This window comes from Macrobrachium nipponense, chromosome 38, assembly GCF_015104395.2.
Source record: "Macrobrachium nipponense isolate FS-2020 chromosome 38, ASM1510439v2, whole genome shotgun sequence".
NCBI classification, from domain to species: domain Eukaryota; kingdom Metazoa; phylum Arthropoda; class Malacostraca; order Decapoda; family Palaemonidae; genus Macrobrachium; species Macrobrachium nipponense.
In genome coordinates, this window is record NC_061098.1 from 62,381,954 (window position 1) to 62,393,266 (window position 11,313).

Below are 11,313 nucleotides of genomic sequence, written 5' to 3' on the forward strand. Positions count from 1 at the left end.
GTAGCGGCTGCATTGCGTTGGTATCAGCTCTCTCTTGGGGGGATTCTGATTGGAAGTTCTAATTGGTGATTGTCTCGTGGTAGTGTTCCCACTCGCCCCTATTATCATACCGACACTTCTTTTTAAGAGTGAGCGAGTCAGTTTTACTGACATTTTCTTAATTTTGTTTTTCTCTGGTAATTTTTTAGATTAATTTTACCTAGAAAGAATGATATTAAGGATCCTTTCATAGGCCGACACGAGCTGAGCCCAGAAAATTATTATTTCGCTCCAGTGATGTTAAGAAAATTCGGGATAATCTTGATAGCTGGGGTGAAGACCTTTATAGATTCTTCCCTCTGTTTAAAAGTTTCTTGTGTGTTGTCTCTGAGGTTTAGTAGATTCTATAGACTTTTATGTTGATGTGGTATCTTTGCGGATGACAGCAAGTTTAGTAATAAAACGCTTGTTCCAAAGAGTTGTATATGTGCAGACTACAGTAACTACAAGCCAACTCTATTCTCCCTGCTTCTCTCCAAAGTTGCTGAAAACTTATTTTTAAGTCACTATTAAAGTATGTTGAATCTAAAGAATTGTTAGCTGATGGTCATTATGCATATAGGAAGCAGCTAGGTGCCTGTGATACTCTTTTAGACTTGATATGCCATTTGCAAGGGAACCTTGATAAGAGCTTTGAGTGCAGAGTAATTCTGATAGATTTTAGTTCTGCTTTCGATTTAATGAATCACAAGGCACTTATTTATAAACTTCAGAATCTTGGAGTAGATGGATGTTTTAGGATTACTTTATATTTCATTATAGGTAAGCAGCAGTGAGTTGCTGCAGATGGGATCTTTCATAAACCAAGACCTATTGTGTCTGGAGTTCCACAGGAAAGTATTCCTGGTCCACTGTTATTTTTATTGTATACAAGTGACATGGTTGTTGGCCTGGAAAACAAGATTGTTCAGTATACCAATGATGCAACACTTGTGGGTGTAGTAAAGTCTCCACTAAAGAGAAATGAAGCTGCCCTCAGCCTCAGTTGGGACATGGACCAGATCAGGGAATGGTGTAGTTAGTGGGGTATGAGGCTGAACTCTAATAAAATGAAAACACTATTCATTAGCAGATCTCGTACAATTTCCAAGTCAATGGCCCCTGTGGGCTTGTTCCATATGAATAGGTTTCATCTTCTAAATAATAACAATATGAGACTGGAAATTATTGTAGTATATACAAATCTTTAAATCTGACTCTCATGGACAGGAAAAAGGTATTATGCCATAAAATCAGGTAAAAAACTTAATGCTCCAGCATATCGGGTTATTCAACACTATGCATTCATGAGAAACATTGTGTCAGGCTATGTAAATGCAAGTCATATAACAAAATCATGTAATTATACAACAAATACATTACAGTATTTACACTGTTTACATAATAATGCAGACTGGTAAGCTCATAACTGTATCACTACCAAATTTAGACGATGCAATTGTCTTTATCTATGGCTAAGAATAGTATACAGGTAAAGGCTATTTTACTAAAGTATATTGTATCAAATAACAAATACAGTACTTAAAAAATGTAAACCAGAATGCATTAAATCCTTTTTAAGTATGTTACCAAACCATACCACAATATATTGTAAATGAGCTTCACTATTTTCGTAACAACTTGGCTTCCTTCCTTCTCTTCCAATTCTTTAAGTTGCTCTTCAATGATGACTTTTCGACCTTCGAGGAACTCACCATATTCCACTGATCAAGGTCTTGCACAACCTGAAAGGACAACAAAATGTAATATAAAAATATTTTTTCCAGTCAGTTTGAGTCAAAGCACTTGACTCTATCTAGTAGACTGGCTACAGAATCTCTAAATTTGGGGGCAATAAAGTCACTAACTGTCCAATTACACACAACCAGTTTCACAGTTTCACAGCTAATTCTGATTGTATACATATATTTAAAAAGTTATTTTTAAACTTTAGGCACAAATGTAAAAAAAAACTTCAAATAACAGAGTACGGTTAGTAACAATAATAGATATTTTTAACCAAAACCTTGATGACTAACCAAGGTAAAATTAGTAACAATAAGAGATATTCTTAACCAAAACCATGATAGCTAACCAAGGTAAAATTAGTATTACTGACAACCATCAAATAAAAAATAACCAATAAATAATCTGTAACTGATCAATATCATTTAACTGTATCTCTAAATTCTAAGTGTTGCGTAATATTTTATTTTATCACCTGCAAATAGGCCAACTCTGGGAAAGACCTGACAAGCGGAATGAATATGAATATCATAAGTAATGGCATATACTACCACACAAAACTTATTGAAGCTAAGCCTAAGGGTAAAATACTGTCTGATAATGAACACAAGAAGTCCATTAATATAATGGTCATAAACTCTACCTCTTAAAGACAGCAATATATTGATATTCTGACTTTTAACAGGAATTCTTTTCAAACACCAACTTTATCAAAATGCTTTTTCGTAAAAATGTGGAACCTTATATTTGCTTAAAAGGTGGTTGTACTTATCATTACTATTAAAATGATATTTTCATAATAAAATTAAGTTTCATATATAGTTTCAACTTGCGTGGCAACTTTAATTTAAAAAATTGAAGGTAGCAGTTCAATTCTTTAGTGTAGGTGACAGGCCCTACCCACTGCTGGGAATATGTCACCCTCCTTACCCACTGCTAGGAATACTGGAAATGACTTAGCAAAATATCTTCATTGTCTTTGTGCCTTTGTGTCCATCTGAGGGGAAGCGGGCAGCTCTAATTACTTGGTAACTAATATGAAACTTAATTTTATGTTGAAAATTTCATTTTCATATAAGTAACTTTTCAAGTAATTATTTTATTACTACTCACTTAGTAATAAGCAGAGCATTCCAAATCACAAGTGATCGTATAGCCTAAGGTGACTCGAAATGTGAATAACCAAAATGGTAGCCTAAGACCTACACTACGACACCCAGATTACTTACCCCATTTTAATTGACATTCGAGATCTGACATTGCGTTATGTATACCAATGAGTACATAAATGACATTAACTTACTGTGGTTGTGAATGATGGATACGTACTGTGAATGATGAGATCGCTATCCTAGCCTGAATTACATGAGATAGCTTCCAGCACAGTCTGTGTTTCGTAACTCTCATTCAAAGCACATCACAAGAAAACTAATCTTATTCTAGATTTACATATCCCCTAAAGGCACTTTCCCCAAACAAACTTTGAACACAGAATGCTCAAGTGATTACAATACGGTGATCTTGATGACTTCTTGTCGTCTTAATTATGACGGCATCCGTGAGCCATTTTTGTACAAACCTCACTCTGGTGGATGTAACGAGGACTGCCCACGACTGTGGTTGACCGAACTACCCAAACATATTCGGCTAACTACCAGACCAACAAAAGACAACCGACAGTTAGCAGTTAAAGCTATTACACATATACTTACAAATTAATACATGAAGTAACTAAACACAATGCTTTTCCTAACTAAATACAAATACAACAACACATAATACTTTTCTTTCATACAATGTGCATTTCCACTTATGTAAATGAGGAAAATACATGCAAAGATGATTACAACTGCAGTAAAGTACAACCTCACTTGTTGAAGTTTCGACAAATTACATAGCTGAATCCCACATTGAATGGAGGTGGGATACATGGATATTCTACTCCAAAACATTTAGATTAGAGATTATAAAGTTTTTGGCACATAGCCAAGCGCCGGAGCCAAGGGGCCATTCAGCGCATATATATCTTAAGAATAAAAAAACTCGCTATCACACAAAGAAACATACACACAACCGATCTAACATACAAATCATTCATTCATAAAAACCAAACAAGAAACCTAAAACAATTAAAAGATAATTACAATTCGTAAAAAAGACCAATATTTTTTAAAAATGTCATAATTTGCTCTGCCTGAGCACCTTCACCTAAAATATCGGCAAGTGTCTTATTTGCCAACAAACAAGCTCTACGTTTGGTTTCAAAATGAGGGCACTCCACCAAAATATGCACCACAGTCAAATCCACATGACAGGTGGAACAGCGAGGAACCTGCCTATCCGCTCCACTCATCATTAGATACCCTTGAGTATATTTAGTGTGGCCAATACGTAATCTAGCTAAAACTATCTCAGACCTTCTATCCATCCGGCTATGAGGCAAAAGGATGAACAGAAGGCCTAATCGACTTTAATTTAAGATTATTATCTAAAGTAGGACCAGTGGGCCTGCCACTGGTCTCTACAATAAAATCAAATGGTATTTTTAAAATCGGAAACAGGGACGCCCATGTTGGAAATGTGCCTAAGCCTAGTTTGCAGCCTTAGCAGCAGCGTCGGCTCGCTCATTCCCAACAATTCCAACATGGGATGGAGCCCAACAAAACCTAAAAAACAGAAAAACCTCTTCTATTAATTAAAAGATAAAAACCAATCTTGTACTTCTTGCACTAAAGGGTTGCAAGAGACTAGGCTTTTAAGAGAAAGATAAAAAACATTAAAGAGTCGGTAAAAATGGTAAAAACCTTGTTAGTACAAGAACTATAAAAAATATACTTAAGAGCAGTCAAAACTGCCAGCAGTTCAGCTGTATAAAAACAGAGGAATTAGATGGAAGCGTTCTTTTTAATTTTTAATATTATCACTAGTCACTACAGAGCAACCAACACCATCAGAACTCTTTGAACCATCAGTATATATATGTTGAGAATCACCATGTTCAAAAGCATGGTCCAAAAAACTTGCCCTCAACAAAAAGAATGAAGGTGGTGACTTTGAATAGAAAAAGATGCTAGCATTGAAACAATGCTTGTCATTTCCTTATCTGGTAGGAAAGCTATTGCTGGTGAAAACTGTTTCTGGTTGGTGCTCATCTTAACCTGTAGTGGCGTGGTGGTTGAGCCGTGGGGCGCCTCTACTTGCAGTACCAATATACAAAACAACTAGACAATACTCAGTACCAATATACAAAACAACCAGACAATACTCAGTACCAATATACAAAACAACCAGAAAATACTATTACCTACACTGAAAAAAACCCACAACCCATCCACTTAAACTGGGGTTTGCTCCAGGTACATTGTACCCCCAGGCTCCCCAAAACTTGACACCTTACTTCAAGTCTAAGAGCAGTAGGAGAAATTACTATGCTTTCTTACCCAATACCATGCCAGTCACTGATAATAATGCAATTACAAACACTGTTTTCAAAAGTGAGACATGAAGATCAATTTGCAATTCCAGTTGGTCAAATACGGAATGTAAGCAAGGAACATATTGTACCTGAAAGCTAATGGGGTAGAGACTGTCCTGACGTCAAGAGCTTTCACTTAAAAATAGGCAGAATGTCCATCTAACTCTGAGAGCTCGCCTCAGAAATTAATTTTCTCTGGAAGAAGGACAATGCTTCCTTAATCAGGGGGGGATACGAGTTCTTAACAGAACAGGTAATAAACTGAAAGCCCTAACAGGACAAAGAACTCTCTCTCATTCCTTGCAGGCCACAGCCGAGGAAGTCTGTTCAGTTCTTAATAGAGCAAGAACGGGTCCAGTGCTTTGTTTGATGGGTCCCCATTCTTGGCTAGAAATACCAGGGAAAGGAGTAAACCATGTTTCTTAGTGAAAGCTTTCCTTATCGATGGCTTGGATCTCGCTGATACGTTTAGTAGTAGTCAAGGCCACAAGGAAAAGTGTCTTCTGGAAAAGGCTTCTCAGAGAAGAGGAACATAGAGGTTTAAAAGAGGGACTTGTCAGCCATTTCATCAATGCGTACCTGTTCCCGGAGACTGGATCTTTCTTCTTTTGCTTGGACGTATCCTAGGACTTGATGAGGTTGTTAAGATTTGCGTTGGCGGAAGATTTTATGGATCAGCCCAATGAATACGTCTAAATTTTGTCAAATAGTGCTTTCTAGAAATCATAAGACAAGACGAATAAAAATACACAAACTCTTAACCATACCTCAATCCCAATTGAATGCGCTGATCCAATGACCATCTCACAAATCCTCTGCAAAGGAGTTAGCTGTAGAGGTGGATCTTCAGCTTTTAACTTTGCTATTTCATATACATGTTTCAGGGTTATTTTGCCGCAGACTTCATTTCCTGTGAGAGAGAAGTCGTGTCAATTGTAAGAAAAGGTATGTTTCTCGCATCAGTAAATCTCAAAATACATACATTATGTAAAAAATAAGCCCATAGGGTTATGGAGGAGTTATGGAGTTCCATTTGACAACATCTGTGTGTGAGAGAGAGAGAGAGAGAGAGAGAGTAATTGGTGGTTGGATGGTTAACGACTGAATAGGCTGTTGGAGAGTTCTGGGTTGTCTGCTGGTGCTGTTAGAGATCCGAGTTCTGTGTTTTTGGTTAGTTTTCAGGCAGTCTTGGGTTAAAGCCTGTGACACCCAGTAGTGTTAGCACCAGTCAGTAGTGTCATTATAGTCAGCTAAGTTGTGTTTTGTTTGTTGTTTAGTTGTTGTTTTGTTAGTTTGATATTGTTGCTTAAGAGTTGTTGTGCTATGAGGTTTTTGTTGAGTTGTATGTGAGTTCCTTTTATTATATGTGAGTTGTTATGGTTGAGGGTTGTTGTTGGTGTTGTTAGTGGGGGTGTGTGTTGTTTTTTATGTGTTGTTTGTGCAGCGGTCTTTTGTTGTGTTGTTGAGTTTTGTTGTTATATGTGAGGTTGTGGTTGTGTTCCTTGGTTTTTGTTGTGTTGTTGGTTCTTGTGGTTGTGTTTCCTTGGTTGGTGCTGTATTGTTTGAGTGGTTGTGTTCCTTGGTTGTTGGGTTGTAGTCCTTGGGTATTGTGTTGTGTTGGTGTGGGTTGTAGTTGGTTCTTGGCTGTGTCTTGTTGTTGTTTGGTATTCTCCATGGTATCCTCATGACCGACGGAGACAGCACAGAATAGCCTGGAGTTGGGTAAGTACATGTTTTGAGAGTTTTTTGTGTTTGTGTTTTTTTTGTTTCTGTGTGTAGGTAGGTCAATTGTCCTGCATATTCTGTGGTGTAAAGAGGAAAGTGTGACAGACGGTGGGTTTGGCAGCTGGAGTGATTAGGTTAATGTGGGGGTTAATGCTTGTGATCCCGCCACGAGGGTCATAATGAAATACGTACTATTTGCCCTAAGTGCTGCCAAAAATTCTAGCTTGAAGTGTATAGTCACATGTGATTCACTGCTTTAATACTGATTTTTTATTTTTGGCTAAACCCCTTTGGAACTTAATCATTATGTACTTTCTTTTCACATCAAAACTGTTCTTTTTTATGGCTCTTTTTGTGACCAAAATCAGCATAAGGAAGAGGGTTTGGGCATGTAATGAGAACTGTAGAGCAGTCAGATACAAATGTATACAAGATATTGAAATAAAGTAGCATATGATACAAATTGGGACGCCCAAGAAAATCTAGGAGAGGGTTAAAGACGAAGATCTGAATTATGCCATAATTAAGACAAAGAAAAAAAGATGAACCAATGAGGGGATTTCTCCAAGTGTTAATCTTTTTAAAGAAAACCAGGTGTGAAAATACACTAATTACGTTGCTTTCCGTAGTTCTAAAAAATTGATCCAAATGCAACACTCTTCCTGGATATCAAAGACCTCTTACCAGGCTTCATTGCTCCTCTCTGGACTCCCCGCAGCTTGTTCAAGAAATAAGTCGTAGTTGGATGATGAACAGTGAGGTCGTAAGTCCTGTCACCCCTTACTTGTATTCTGCAGGGTAGAGGTATACCTTCTTTGTAGTGAGCTGTCCTTGCATTGAAGTCTTTACAAAACGATGCAATGTTCAGACCGCGCTGAAACAAATTGTGGCAAGTTATAATCATCTTGAAAAATATAGCCAAAGTCATACAGTTTGAAATTTGAAATTGTCTTCAATCATTGTTTGATCACTTTTATGAATTTTCCTATTATGTATTATTGTTATTATTATTATTCAGTAGATGAAACTCTTCCATATGAACAAGCCCACAGAGGCCATTGACTTGAAGAAGATAACATCACTTATAGTATTCAATACAGACAGTCCCCAGTTATTGGCGGACTTGATTAATGGCGATCCAGTTTTAAAATCGGTGATTTACGGGGCCATAACAAGCCAAGTTCTGGTTATCGGTGCCATTAACAGAGGTGCCATTAACCGGTTATCAGTGCCACAAATAGCCGAGTTTCGGTTAATGGTGGTTTTCGCGTATCTGGGGACTGCCTGTATTGTTATGTATGTAAATGTAACGTAAAATTAAGTGCTTTCGCTAATTGATTATTGTACGATGTAACAACTGCTAGTCCTGTATTGTACAGTAGAACCCTGGTCCTTAACTGTATTATAACTTAACACATAATCAGATTTTGACATGAAATTTTTGAGTAATTTTGCATCAGACCTCAGACAAAAAACCGGAATCTGACCCATTGAACCATATGGTTTTTGTAAACAAAAGTGTTAAAGTCAGTTGCCACTAGTTGGTGCTGTTGATGGCATTGTTTAAAGACAGCTCACTCTGCTATTATTGTTTTGAGCAGTTACATGCTTGTAGAAGAATATTTTCTTAAGTATTTTGTGGCCTCTGAACTGTATTTTGATTCAATCATGAGTCCCAAGTAAGCCTTTTCAGACAAGAAGAGGAAAACAGTAAGAACCACAGTTGAACTTATGGAGGAGATTATTGAAACGTATGAAAAAAGAATTTGTGTAACTGATTTATCATCTTATTTTTAATATTTTATTAATTAACTGGAATAATTACGTATTCTTGTTTTTCAATGTTTTACTATTAGCAATAAATTTTGTGCCTACCCATTATAGTACATTCTATACCTAGCCTAGCCAATGGCACTTGGTCAACCATCGGTAATATGGCCACATTGGATGTAGGCCAGTTTTTTATACAGTGTACAGTGGACCCCCAAATTTGCTTTCTCCGGATTCGCTGATTCACGCATTCAAGGATTTCTCTCTGGCACATTTCCCCCCATTATTTGGGAAAAGGGGTTCGCCTATTCGCAGAATTTTTTATGAGAAATCCACCTAGATTCCTGTTTTTTTTTTATCAATTTCATCATAAAATGCACTTTTTGTGATAAAACTATTAAAAAAACTGGGTATAAAAACTTTTAGTGATTTTTTCTTGAGTTTTAACTAACAAAATAAGATGTTTTAAGCAAATACAGGGGGACCACTGTACATTTTTTAAAAATAAAAAAATGACATCTAATATGATGTTATTTACCTCTGAACTTATTTAATGGTAATTTAGTATCATGTTTTGTATAAAAAGGCAAGGTTAGGGTAATAAGTGGTGGTCAAGAATGGATTAATCCATTTTTGGTTATTTCTTAAAAAACTTAGTCAGATTTTGACTGAATCGCATCTTGACGCTTCTTCTGGAATGGAATGGCGTCAAGGTCCGAGGTTCTGTATTTTTGTTGAAAGGAATACGTAATGGGAAACATGAAATAATGATAACAAATACAATATAGGTAGTCGCAGGTTATCGGCGGGGGTTCCATTCTCTGTGGGGCGTTAATATGCGAAAACCGCCATTAACCGAAACTCAGCAATTTATGGTGCTTATGGTGCCCATACCTGGTTAATGGTGCATCTGTTAGGTATGTTATGGCACCATAACTCTATTATCAGTGCCTTATGGTGCCGATAACCGAAATCCGATACTTTATGGTGCTAGACAAGCGCCATAAAACTGGAATGCCATTAACAGAGTCTGCCGATAATCCGGAACAGCCTGTGCAGTACTCTCTCCATTACTGCCACTGACATGAAGGCAGCTAATAATTTGTCAATAAAGATAAATGGAAATTAAAGCTAACAAAACATATAGTATAATCTTGTGGAATCACTGGAATATCAAATTAGGCCAATGGCTAAGTCCTGGAACCTATGAGGTCATTCAGTGGTGATAAAATTGAGAGTAAAGACAGTTTTAAAGATGTAACATGAGGAAAAATTCAAAGCTGCACTATGAAACAATAGTTAGGAGAGGGTGGCGGAAAGTAAAATGGACGAAAGATATGAACAGAAGCGAGTAAAAGGATAACAGAGGTTGCAGCTAGGGCCCCATAGGGACACTGCAAAGGTAATCTTGTGGACTTCAGCTCATTAATTGGGCTACAGATACACACAGCATCTAATACAGATAGCCATGGTGTCTCTAAACAAAGAGACCTGAAAGTTATACTGTATAATATTTTGCCACAGCTAGACAAGTATCAATGGTATAATAAATGTTAGTTGATTTGTAATAAACAGTACAGTTTGGGACAGTAGTATTCATTAATTCCGTCGTTTCATAGATTCATTTAATAATTGTTTGTAAGGTACCATGAGTTGTACATAGAAATGATACTGATAATGGCTGTTATGGGTCTGTTCCCCCCCTCAATTTCTAAAAGGTACTGGAAAGTAATGTGACTTAAAATAAAGAGAGTAATGATGCCCAAAGATAATGAACTCTTAAACTTACCTGCCCCAGCACTGGACCTAGAGGAGGGCCAGCCACTGCCATCCCGGCTGGTATAATTGCCCTGATGACATTACTATGAACGACTTTTTCCACGACCTTTCTCATGGCCTTCATTTTCCCACCAGCCTTCGGCATTTTTGAACTGAAGAAAGTGTCCACGTAAATAACAAGACAAATATTTTTTGGTGCTGTAGACAATCAACTGATTTAAAAACTACAATACATCATCATCATTGGGTGAAAATGTATCTTAACTGCACTATAACTAAAATGATTTTATGAGCATAAGAAATACAGAGCAATATTTCATTACTAAACAGAATTACATCATGTTTCATCAAGCTGTATCTTTTTATCAGTCTAAAATAATTTCAAAATAAAGTGGTGAAAGTGAAGTTGAACCCATTACTATACTATTTGCTTATTACCTATTGAGAGTTGCAAGGATGTATATCAACACTGCATACAGTTTCTCTATAAAACAGAAAATGATGAATAAAATAATCATGAAACTTATTTAATAACTGCTACATATATACATTTATTTGCCTGTTCATTTTGAGGTATGAAAAAAGTATACTACAAAGTATGACGTGTATCACAACAATTCTATACAGTAAAGTACCTATTGAGATATGTATATCACTACATTCTCTGTAGCTCTTATGTATAGCCTAAGTCGGGCTTAGCTTGACCCTAGAATGGTTTTATTTTGTGAATTAACTGCAGTTTCAACGGTTATCGAGTATGGTTAAGGTAATTGTGAACACAGTATATAAATTTCTTGCAA

General features: G+C 36.6%; 1 pseudogene; it reads right to left on the minus strand.

Annotated features, from left to right (window-relative positions):
* Positions 1 to 1,363: 1,363 nt before the first annotated feature.
* On the minus strand, positions 1,364 to 10,658 carry LOC135209470 (large ribosomal subunit protein uL11m-like; annotated as a pseudogene).
* Between the last annotated feature and the right edge of the window lie 655 nt (positions 10,659 to 11,313).